Below are 13,082 nucleotides of genomic sequence, written 5' to 3' on the forward strand. Positions count from 1 at the left end.
TTCTTAGAAAGGTACAATATTCCAAGACTAAACCAGGAAGAAATAGTAAATATGAACAGACCAGTCACAAGTACTGAAATTGAAACTGTGATTTAAAAACTTCCAACAAATTCAAGTCCAGGACCAGATGGCTTCACAGGCTAATTCTATCAAACATTTAGAGAAGAGTTAACACCTATTCTTCTGAAATTTGTCCAAAAAATTTCAGAGGAAGGAACACTCCAAAACTCATTCTATGAAGCCACAATCACCCCAATACCAATTCAAAGACACTACATGAAAAAGAACATTACAGGCCAATACCACTGATGAACATAGGTGCAAAATCCTCAAAAAAATACTAGCAAATGAAATCCAGCAACACAGTAAAAGGATCATACATGATGATTAAGTGAGATTTGTCCCAGGGATGTATGGATTTTTTTCAATATCAGCAAATCAATCAGCGTGATAAACCACATTATCAAACTGAAGAATAAAAACAATATGGTCATCTCAATAGATGCAGGAAAAGCTTTTGACAAAATTCAACACCCATTTCCGTAGAAACCCTCCAGAAAGTGGGCAGAGAGGAAACCTACCTCAACATAATAAAGGCTATATATGACAATGGCTAACATCATTCTCAATGATGAAAAGCTGAAAGAATTCCTAAGATGATGAACAAGACAAGGATATACACTCTCACCACTGTTATTCAATGTAGTTTTGGAAGTCCTAGACACAGCAGTCAGAGAAGAAAAAGAAATAAAAGGAATCCAAATTGGAAATGAAGAAGTAAGTCTATTATTGTTTGCAGGTGACATGATACTATACCTAGAAAATCCAAAAATTCTCAACAAAATTTTAGCCAACCGAATCCAACAACATATCAAAAAGATCATACATCATGATCAGGTAGGGTTCATCCAAGATTCACAAGGATGGTTCAACATATGCAAATCAATCAAGCTCATACACCACATGAACAAAAGAAAAGTCAAAAACCATATGATCATCTCAACAGATGCAGAAAAAGCATTTGACAAAGTCCAACATCCATTCATGATCAAGACACTCACCAAAGTGGGTATAGAGGGAACATTCCTTAACATAATCAAAGCCATTTATGACCAACCCACAGCAAATATAATACTCAATGGAGAAAAACTGAAAGCATTCTCACTCAAATCTGGAACAAGACAGGGATTCCCACTCTTACCACTGCTATTCAACATAGTTTTGGAAGTCCTAGTGACAGCAATTAGACAAACAAAAGAAATAAAAGGCATCCAAATAGGAAGAGAAGAGATAAAACTGTCACTGTATGCAGATGACATGATACTATACATAGAAAACCCTAAGGACTCAACCCCAAAACTACTTGAACTGATTAATAAATTCAGCAAAGCAGCAGGATATAAGATTACAACTCAGAAATCAGTTACATTTCTATATACCAACAATGAAGTATTAGAAAAGGAACACAAAAATACAATACCTTTTAAACTGCACCCCCAAAAATCAAATACCTCGAAATACACCTGACCAAGGAGGTAAAGGACTTATATGCTAAGAACTATAAAATATTAATCGAGGAAATTAAAGAAGATGTAAAGAAATGGAAAGATATTCCATGTTCATGTATTGGAAAAATCAATATTGTAAAAATGGCCATACTACCCAAAGCAATCTACAGATTCAATGCAATCCCTATCAAACTACCCATGACATTTTTCACAGAACTAGAACAAACAATCCAAAAAATTATATGGAACCACAAAAGACCCAGGATTGCCAAAGCAATCCTGAGAAACAAAAACCAAGCAGGGGGCATAACTCTCCCAGACGTCAAGCAATTTTACAAAGCCACAGTCATCAGAACAGTGTGGTACTGGTATCAAAACAGACAGACAGACCAATGGAACAGAATAGAGAATCCGGAAATAAATCCTGACACCTATGGTCAATTAATCTTTGACAAGGGAGGCAAGAACATAAAATGGGAAGAAGAAAGTCTATTCAGCAAGCATTGCTGGGAAACCTGGACAGCTGCATGCAAAGCAATGAAATTAGAACACACCTTCACATCATGCACAAAAATAAACTCAAAATGGCTGAAACACCTAAATAGAAGACAAGACACCATCAAACTCCCAGAAGAAAACATAGGCAAAACACTCTCTGACATCAACATCATGAATATTTTCTCAGGTCAGACTCCCAAAGCAATAGAAATTAGAGCAAAAATAAACCCATGGGACCTCATCAAACTGAAAAGCTTTTGCACAGCAAAGGAAACCAAAAAGAAAACAAAAAGACAACATACAGAATGGGAGAAAATAGTTTCAAATGATGCAACTGACAAGGGCTTAATCTCTAGAATACATAAACAGCTTATACAACGCAACAGCAAAAAAGCCAATCAATCAATGGAAAAATGGGCAAAAGACCTGAATAGACTGTTCTCCAAAGAAGATATACAGATGGCCAACAAGTACATGAAAAAAATGCTCAACATTGCTGATTATAAGATAAATGCAAATCAAAACTACCATGAGATACCACCTCATACCAGTCAGAATGGCCATCATTAATAAGTCCACAAATAACAAATGCTGGAGGAGGTGTGGAGAAAAGGGAACCCTCCTGCACTGCTGGTGGGAATGTAAACTGGTATAGCCACTATGGAGAACAGTTTGGAGATACCTTAGAAATCTATACATAGAACTTCCATATGACCCTGCAATCCTACTCTTGGGCATATATCCGGACAAGAGTTTCCTTGAAAAATACACATGCACCCGCATGTTCATTGCAGCACTATTCACAATAGCCAAGACATGGAAACAACCCAAATGTCCATAGACAGATGATTGGATTAGGAAGCTTTGGTATAGATACACAATGGAGTACTACTCAGCTATAAAAAAGAAAGACATAAGGCCATTTATAGCAACATGGATGGAACTAGAGACTCTCACACTGAGTGAAATAAGAAAGACAAATACCATATGATATCACTTATAACTGGAATCTAATATCCAGCACAAACGAACATTTCCACAGAAAAGAAAATCATGGACGTGAAGAATAGACTTGTGGCTTCTGCGGGGGGAGAGGGAGGGAGTGGGAGGGATCGGGAGCTTGGAGTTATCGGATACATCTTGGAATGGATTTACAATGAGATCCTGCTGAGTAGCATTGAGAACTATGTCTAGATACTTATATTGCAACAGAACAAAGGGTGGAAAAAAATGTATACAAGTAAGTGTAACTTGGCCCCCATTCTGTACAGTGGGAAAAAAAAAGAAATTAAAAAAAAAAAGAAAAGAAAATCCTAAAGACACTACCAGAAAACTGTTAGAGCTCTTCAATGAATCTGGTAAAGTTGCAGCATACAAAAATAAAACACAGAAATCTCTTGCATTTCTATATAATAACAATGAAAGATCAGAAAAAGAAATTAAGGAAACGATTCCATTTACCATCACATTCAAAAAGACTAAAATACCTAGGCATAAACCTACCTAAAGAGACAAAAGACCTGTACTCTGAAAACTGTAAGTCACTGATCAAAGAAATCAAAGAGGACACAAACAGATGGAAAGATACAGCATACTGCTGAATTGGAAGAATCAGTGTTTTCAAAGTGGGTATACTACCCAAGGCAATCTACAGATTCAACACAATCCCTATCAAATTACCAATTGCACTTTTCACAGAACTTGAACAAAATATTTAAAAATTTGTATGGAAGCATAAAAGATCAAACAGACTAGGTTGTTTCCTTCATGGCTCAGTGGTTAATGAATCCAACAAGGAACCATGAGGATGCAGGTATCATCCCTGGCCTCACTCAGTGGGTTAAGGATCTGGCATGGCTGTGAGCCATGGTATAGTTCACAGATGCGGCTTGAATCCTGCATTTGCTGTGGCTGTGGTGTTTGCTGGCAGCTATAGCTCTGATTTGACCCCTAGCCTGGGAACTTCCATATGCCGTGGGTGTGGCCTTGGGAAAAAAAGATCAAATAAACTAGGCAATCCTAAGAAAGAAAAAATGGAACTGGAGGACTCGGGCTCCCTGACTTCAGATTATACTACAAAGTTACAGGCATCAAAACAGTATCTTACTGGCACAAAACCAGAAATATAGATAAATAAAATAGGATAAAAAGCCCAGAAATATACTCATGCACTTGTGGTCAACTAATCTATGACAAAGGAGGTATGAATATCCAATGGAGACACAACAGTCTCTTCACTGAGTGGTGGTGGTTGGGAAAACTAGATAGCTACATGCAAAATAATGAAGTTAGAACTCTTTAATAACACCACACACAAAAATAAACTCAAAATGGACTAAAGACCTAAATATAAGACCAAATGCTATAAAACTCTTAGAGGAAAACATAGGCCAAACACTCCAACATGAACCATAGCAGTATCTTCTCAGATCCACCTCCTAGAGTAATGAAAATAACAACAAAAATAAAAAAATGGGAGTTAAATAAACTTAAGTTTTACACAGCAAATGAAACCATAAAAAATGAAAAGATAACTCATAGAATGGGAGAAAATATTTGCAAATGAAGCAACTGACAAAGGATTAATCTCCAAAATATACAAACAACTCCTGCAGTTCAATAAAAAAAAAAATACCCAATCAAAAAATGGGCAGAAGATCTAAATAGATATTTCTCCAAAGAAGACAAATAGATGGCCAAAAAATATGAAAAGGTGCATGACATTGCTAATTTTTAGAGAAATGCAAATCAAAATTACTATGAGGTATCATGTTGCACTGGCTACAATGGCCATCACCAAAAAGTCTACAAACAATAAATTATGGAGAGCATGTGGAGGAAAGGGAACCCAGTTATATTATTGGTGGGAATGTTGATTGTTGCAGCCATTACAGAAAACAGCATGGACGTTCCTCACATAACTAAAAATACAACTACCGTATGATCTAGCAATCCCACTCCTGGGCATGTGTCTGGAGGAAACCATAATTCACAAAGGTACATGCACTCAAATGTTTATTGCATTACTATTTACAAAAGCTAAGAATGGAAGCAACCTAAATGTCTGTTGACAGAGAAATGGATAAAGGCATGGTACATATATAAAATGGAATATTAGTCAGCCATTAAAAGAATGAACTAATGCCATTTGCAGCAAGATGGAGGGATCTTAGGTTATCATACTAAGTGAAGTTAGTCAAACAGTGAAAGACGAATATCATATGACATCACTTATATGGAATCTAAAAAAAGGATACAAACAAACTCTTTGCAGAACAGAAACAGACCCACAGACTTTGAAAAATTTATGGTTACCTAAGGGGACATGTGGGGGCAGGGAGATTGACTGGGGATTGGTATACACACACTGAAGTATATGGAATGACTGGCCAAAGAGACCTGCTGTACAGCACAAATAACTACCCAATATTCTGTGATAATCTATGTGGGAAAAGAATCTGAAAGAGGATGGATGTGTGTACATGTATAACCAAATCACTTTGTTTAATAGGAGAAATTATCACAAACTTGTAAATCAACTACACCTCAATTAAAACTTTAAAAAATGAAAAAAAAGATGTGCTTGATACATAAAATGGAATACTACTCAGCAATAAAAAGGAATGAAAATAATGCCATTTGTAGCAACACTGATGCAACTAGAGATTATCATATTAAGTGAAGTTAAGGCAGAAAGAGAAAGAAAAATACCCTATGATATCACTTATATGTGGGAATCTAAAACATGGTGCAAATGAGCCTATCTACAAAATAGAAATAGACTCACAGACACAGAAAACAGACTTGTGGTTGCTAAAGGAAGGGAGAGAGAGTAAGATGGACTGGGAATTTGAGATTAGTAGATGCAAACTATTGCATTAATATTGAATAAATAGTAGGGTCCTATTGTATAGCACAGGGAAATCTATTCAATATCCTGGGATAGATCATGATGGAAAATAATAGTAAAAAAATAATGGATATATATGTATGACTAAGTCACTTTGCTGTACAAGAGAAATTGGCACAGCAGTGTAAATCCAGTATACTTCAATAAAAAATAAAAATAGTAACCAAAAAAATCATCATTTTTGAGTTAAAATTCTTACTTCTGTTTTCTCATTGTGCAACTTTACCCTCCAGATAACACAAGAAATCATACTCAAGGCTTTCCTCTGGGTATCTTACTACAATAGTTGGAGCTATCTGTATACAGTATTTTTTTATATATGATGATTTCTATTTTTTTCTATTCTCCACTGCATGGCATGGTGACCCAGTTACACATACATGTATACATTCTTTTTTCTCATGTTATCATTCTCCAACATAAGTGTATACAGTATTCTAAACTTTGTTAAAGTCTGTATTTTTTCAACACAAATTTAAGTTACTTTAAATTTTTTTTTTTTTAAGGTAGGTAATGTTGGGCCGGTTGTTTCTACAAATCTTTATCTGGTGAGAATAGGTTACATGTATCAAATATAATAATATTAGGGAAAGTCTTGTTAATGTGGTTATCAATTTATTTCACAAATACATATTTTTTAACTAGATTAGTGAGAGGATAAACAGGCAAAAACAGCTACATATTCTACAGGCAAGCATTAATGTTTTAACTGACTTTATATTTCAATCTGTCTAGTATTAATTTTCATTCAGAAAACAGGAATGCTTAAAACTGGTATTTATATTTACATATATTTATATTTATATATTCTATTTAAATCTATATTTTACTATATTATATTTACTTTAAATGTTGACAGCCTAATAAAGTATCCATAATCAAATACCTGAATATACTTATTAGAATGTTAGTTACCACTAATTATTTTTACATTATCCCATTACTTTGTTTTCATAGTTTGTTAAAATAATTATGTAAAAATGAGTTTTCAATGCTGATAATTTAATCATAAATTTATTAATAATTTTACTTTTTTACAAGTTATATAGGCTATATTTAATTGGAAAAGCATAATCCTTTGAATAAAAATTTAATTATCTGAATAAAAATATGAATGGAAACATGTAAATATCTGAAAATAGTAATTCACTTGTGCTTTAGCCATGCTGTTATGGTTATACCCTATGGACCTAGAAAAATTAACCTATTTCCATAAGACGCATGCATTGGATGAAAAAATGCTGAGTGGGGCAAAACACTATTGTATTGTTGCTAAACTGAAATAGAAATGACAAATTCTGAGAAGTACGAATAAACTCAAAATTTTCCTTTACATGCATGGACTAGATTCTGATTCTTTGGACCATATAGCAGTTCAGCTTCATTAAGAGGTCTTTAATACAAAAGTTTATAACTGTCTGTAGCCTCTGATGTCTTATTTCCAAACATTTTATACTCATGGTGAGAGAGGGCAAAAGAAATGTTGCTAAGAATTGAATTTCCCTGTTTCCTTGTTATGAAGTCTCCAGTAGCCCTGCCTCATTTTGTCAACATATGCTTGATTTTAAATGGAACTGAGTTTTTCTCTAAGGCACATGCCACACAATCCGGGGAGGGCTTGAAACCCCTTAAATGTAATCAGATGCCACTTCAACAGTTGCTAGTTAAGCACTGTTGAATTCAAAATTAAGATTCTGAGATTCAGAAGAGAGCAATGAGGGGGCAGTTATAGGAGGAGAATGACCTTAATACATCTATATTTCATACAGTCTAATGTAGGTAAAATGTGAAAAATCGGATAATGAAAGGAGATACAAACCTATGTTATATAACTGTTTCATACTTCAATTGAATGTTTTGGAAGGTATCCCCAAAACATCTCAGAAGACCAATGAAGGACATACATGCTGTAAATTTATGATGTGCTTTTTATACATTTTTTCCCCAAAATGACCAGTGAAGCCGAGCACCAATATAAACAGATATGTGTGCCTAATCTCTCTCTCCATTACCAGCATGATTCTCTTCCACTGCCAATTCCCTGTTTCTGTAATTGCTTTTCAGCCTTTTGATGTAAAGATCTCTGTGGGGGAAGACTGTGCTGATGTCTCAATCACTCCTTTTCCTCCCCACCGGCACCATCTGTCTGGGGCCAAGAGGAATGTGAAACCACATTCCTGACATATTTACCACACAGTGATGGTCATGGAAGACTCCAATCCAGCTTCAATGGAGGGAATTTTCTCTAAATGATTTATTGCCTAAGTAACATAATCATAGTGACTGAAATCTAGGGCCAAAAATATAAACAACACCTATGCCTTAAATCTCATATCTACCTTATGTTGGAAGCCATAGATATGTTCTTTTGGCTTTTATCTTGAATAGAAATTGCCTATACAATTTTTCCAAATCCTCAATATATTTATCTTATTCTTTTTTTTTTTTTTTTTTTCAACTTTTTGCCATTTCTTGGGCTGCTCCCATGGCATATGGAGGTTCCCAGGCTAGGGGTCGAATCAGGGCAGTAGCCGCCGGCCTACACCAGAGCCACAGCAACACAGGATCCGAGCCACATCTGCAACCTACACCACAGCTCACAGCAACGCCAGGATCCTTAACCCACTGAGCAAGGCCAGGGATCGAACCACAACCTCATGGTTCCCAGTCAGATTTGTTAACCACTTCGCCACGACAGGAACTCCTAACTATTGTTTTTGCATTCGGGATGCTGCTTTTGTACAGCATTTCATGAAAATGTGGTATTTTGGTGCTAGAGTTTTTGAATAAATGTGCAATTGGCCAAAATACTAAACCAAAACAAAAACACTTGTGCAGTTTACGCTATTAATAGAAACATCCAATTAAGTCAGAAAAAAATAACTGGGAAAAATTCACAACTAAAGGCTGAGCAACCTCCACCCAAATGGACTGGAAACCTTAAAAAAGATACCCTACTCCAGAAGAGGAGGAGGAGGCCACATCAAGAGGTAGGAGGGGTGATTTCACTACATAAACAACCCCATACCTCTTGGGTGGGAAGCTCCATAGACTGAAAACTAACTGGTTCACAGAGACTCACCTACAGGAATGAGAGTTCTGAGCCCCTATCAAACCCTGGGGATCTGGCACTTGGAGAAAGAGCCCCTGCAGCACCTGGCATTGAAGGTCAGTGGGGCTTGTATGCAGGAGCTCCACGGGACTGGGGGAAACGGAGACCCCATTCTTAAAAGGCGCACATGGACTTTCACGTGCACTGGGTCCCAGGGCAGAGCCAGGTCTCCATAGGAATCTGGGTCAAACCTGACTACAGTTCTTGGAGGACATCCTGGGAAAACAGGGGTGAATGTGGCTTGTTGCGAGGGAAGGACATTGGAAGCAAAGCTCTCAGGAATATTCAGCAGCCTGTGCCTTTTTCTGGAGGTGGTCAATTTTGGGAAAATCTGGCCTCACCCATCAGTCAGTGCTGAGAAGCCCCAGGGCAAACAACAATCCTGGTGGGATCACAGCCCCACCCCTCAGTAAACAGGCTACCTAAAGACCCCTCAGGCACACAGCTGCTTCTAATCCCATCCAAAGACTAAGCCCCACCCACCAGAGGGATTAGAATCAGCTCCACCTACCAGTGGAGGGCATCAGCCCCTCCCATCAGGAAGCCTACAGCAAGCCCCCATACTGACTTCAGCCACAAGGGGGGCAGACACCAGAAGTAAGAGAGGCTACAACCCTATTATCTGTAAAAAGGTCACCACACCAAAAACCTATAAAAATGAAAAGACAAAGAACTATAACTCAGATGAGAGAGAAAGGAAAAACCCCAGAAAATCAGCTAAGTGATGAGGAGATTCTCAGTCTCCAGGAAAAAGACTTTAGATTGTTGATGCTGAAGATGATCAAGACATTGGAAATAAACTGGAGGCAAAGATGGATAACTTACAGGAAACACTGACCAAAGAGTTTCAAGATATAAAACTTAACCAGGAAGCAATGCAAAGTACAATAACTGAAATAAAAAACTCAGTAGAAGCAGGTAACAGCAGAATACAGGAGGCAGAAGAACGAATAAGTGAGGTGGAGGACAGATTAGTGGAAATTACGGATACAGAACAGAAAAGAGAAAAAAGATTGAAAACAAATGAAGAGAGTCTCAGAGAACTCTAGGACAACATGAAACACACCAACATCTGTATTATAGGGGTGCCAGAAGGAGAAGAGGGAGAGAAGGGGACAGAAAAAATATTCCAAGAGATAATAGCCGAAAACTTCCCTAACATGGGAAAGGAGCCACTCACTCAAATCCAGGAAGCACAACAAGTACCATATAAAATAAACCCAAGGAGGAATACACTAAGACACATATTAATCAAACTGACCAAGATTAAAGACAAAGAGAAAATCTTGAAAGCAGCTAGGGAAAAGAAACAAGTAACATACAAGGGAACCCCAATAAGGTTATCGGCAGATTTCTCAGCAGAAACTCTGCAGGCCAGAAGGGAGTGGCATGATATACTTAACGTGATGAAAGGAAAAAACCTCCAACCAAGATTACTTTACCCAGCAAGGCTCTCATTCAGATTTGAAGGAGAAATCAAAACCTTCACAGATAAGCAAAAGTTGAGAGAGTTCAGCAACACTAAACCAGCCTTACAACAAATACTAAAGGAACTTCTCTAGGCAGAAAAGACAGCAACAGGAAACAAAAATTCCATAAATGACAAGGCTCACCAGTAAAGGTACATATACAGTAAAGATATGAAATCATCCATGCACAATTATACCACCAAAATCAGAAATCATGAGAAGAGGTGGGTATAAATGCAGGACACTGGAGGTGAACTTGCAATTAAGAGAACACCAACTTAAAACAATCTCATATACATATAGACTCATATCAAAACTTCAGAATGACTGCAGACCAAAAATCTACAATTGATACACAAACAAGAACTCTCCGGAGAAGAAATATATCTCATAGTAAATAAGTGCATAATCCACCATAAAGGGAGTCATTTGACATCATTCTTGGAATGCTGAAGTCTTCTTAGATCTGATTCTGATTTCCTCTCCAAAGAATTTATGATAATTATAATTAAATAATGAAACTGTACAATTAAATAATATGGTTCTACAATTGTATTATTAATAACCATTTCTCTCCATGGTAAAATGTAAGGTCTATAATGTCTTGTTTATCACATCACCTAGAATGGTGTAATGCCTATGTTGAAGAATCAATAAGATGTAACAAATTGTGAGGACATATTTATATAGTTACAGCGTTTTTTAACCAATTTATGCATTTTATATTTTACTTATTTTCAGAGGGTGTATTATTTTTGTTATTCTTACCAGTTAAGTTATTCTTTTTATTATGCTATATAAAATATTTAATGGTATATAAGGCTTTCTTCTTTATAAATTTTAGTTGCATAATATAACAATTTTAATATAATGCTTATTGTTAAAGAAAAATTGAAATGTAATAGATAATACTAAATAGTAAGGATGAAAGCCATACAAAATGGGATAAAGAATAGAATAAATTTCCTATTTGTCTCAGCATATTTTCCATTCCTCTTCTCCAGAGGGAGTCACTTAATCTGTTTCTTAAGATCCATGATATAATAATCTGTGTGAATGTAATTGTGTTTAAATGTATGTATTTTATTCTGTAAAAAAATAAATAAAAATTAAAATTAAAAAAAAGAAAAAAAAAAAAGAAAAAAATAGCTGATTCTGGTAGAATTTCAACAAGAAATTCCTCTGTCCAAAGAGGATAATAGGGGTGGAATCGAGTGACTCAATTTTACAATGGGGGTCTCAAAATTGTCTCAATTAATATTTTACAAGGCAGTGATTTAATTATCTTCTAAGTTTTATTTTGTACACACCACATCTATCTATATTTAATACTTTATTTACATATATAAATCAATAAATAGATGAATCAATAAATTCTAATTTTCTGTTCTCAAAATTTTTGTTTTCTTTTGTGCTGCATATATTTCATAGCCCTTCATATTTTTATTTACTTCACTAATTTATTTTTTGGTTGATTAATGTCAATGTTGCTTATAAATCCTAAGTAATATTTTCTTAAACCAACCACAAAATCCACAAAATTCAGAAGGTCAGGATAGTCGTTTACTCCCCCCTAAGCAGCTTGGACAGGAATAACTGTTAGGACTTATTTTCAGGGCCAAAGGGTAGATAAACCATAGGTCAACTTCCGTATTTGCAGTTAAGCTGAAAGCATATGTTCTTCTGGGATGGAGTCTGAGGTTTAGGCCAGTTGCAAATGGAGAAACTGATATTTATGCAGATGAATCAGGGATTAGACATCAAGTCAGATGAAGATCTATGCTCCAAACCTACCTCTTTTTTAGACATTCTAGTTAAAGACAAACTGATGACAATCTCCCATGAAGAGAAACACAGATGTAAGGAGCCATGTGTAATCTGTCTTCTTGACCTATTTATACCTAAAGAGAACTACCAAGCTGTGGGAGAGAAGTATTTAAAGAAACCCTAGCCCAAGAAGGGGTGCTGAGAGCTATAAAAATTACCTGTAGAATTACATATATATATAATATAAGCATATTATATATTATATATATAATCTCCATGATGAGGAGGCAGGTCACAATCTTGGTTCTCTGCTGATTATGTTATGGATATAATGAAAAATATAGGGTAAGGAGGTTGTGTATCCTACAGATATTAGCATCAGATTCTTTCACCCTTCATGGCAGTGCCTTTACACTGCTTGTCTCCAAGAAGCTAATGATGTTAATTTTTTAATTGGATGTTGTTGGCATCCCAACAGTTCACTTGCCTGCCTCCCTGCCATTCCCTAACAATATTTTTGGCAGAGGGAACCTGACAGATAAGCCTCCTTCCTCACACTGCCAGGAACTTCCCTTTACAGTTTAAAATGGCCCTCTTCAGTGAACAAAATGCACAACTCTTTACACTCCAGAGAGTGCAAATAGGTCTACTGAAAAAAATAGTGTGGATTCCTGCTCTGAATCAAGTCAGTTAGTGGTTAAATAGGTGTAAAGGAAGGAGGACAATCTCCTTTACGCTGAGGAAGAATGAATGAATGAATGAACGTACTAGACTGCAAACCTTAAAATTTAACCCTGCATGCTTCTATTGCTTTTCTT

At 36.1% G+C, this 13,082-nt stretch overlaps 1 protein-coding gene across 3 annotated transcripts in view; it reads right to left on the bottom strand.

Annotated features, from left to right (window-relative positions):
- Positions 1-13,082, bottom strand: part of TMPRSS15 (transmembrane serine protease 15) — a 172,326-nt gene that overhangs the window by 59,262 nt on the left and 99,982 nt on the right.

The sequence above is a fragment of the Sus scrofa genome, chromosome 13 (assembly GCF_054392235.1).
Source record: "Sus scrofa isolate SSC_HxYL_T2T_F1_AM1 chromosome 13, Sscrofa_HxYL_maternal_Yorkshire_Landrace_v2.0, whole genome shotgun sequence".
Classification (NCBI taxonomy): Eukaryota; Metazoa; Chordata; class Mammalia; order Artiodactyla; family Suidae; genus Sus; species Sus scrofa.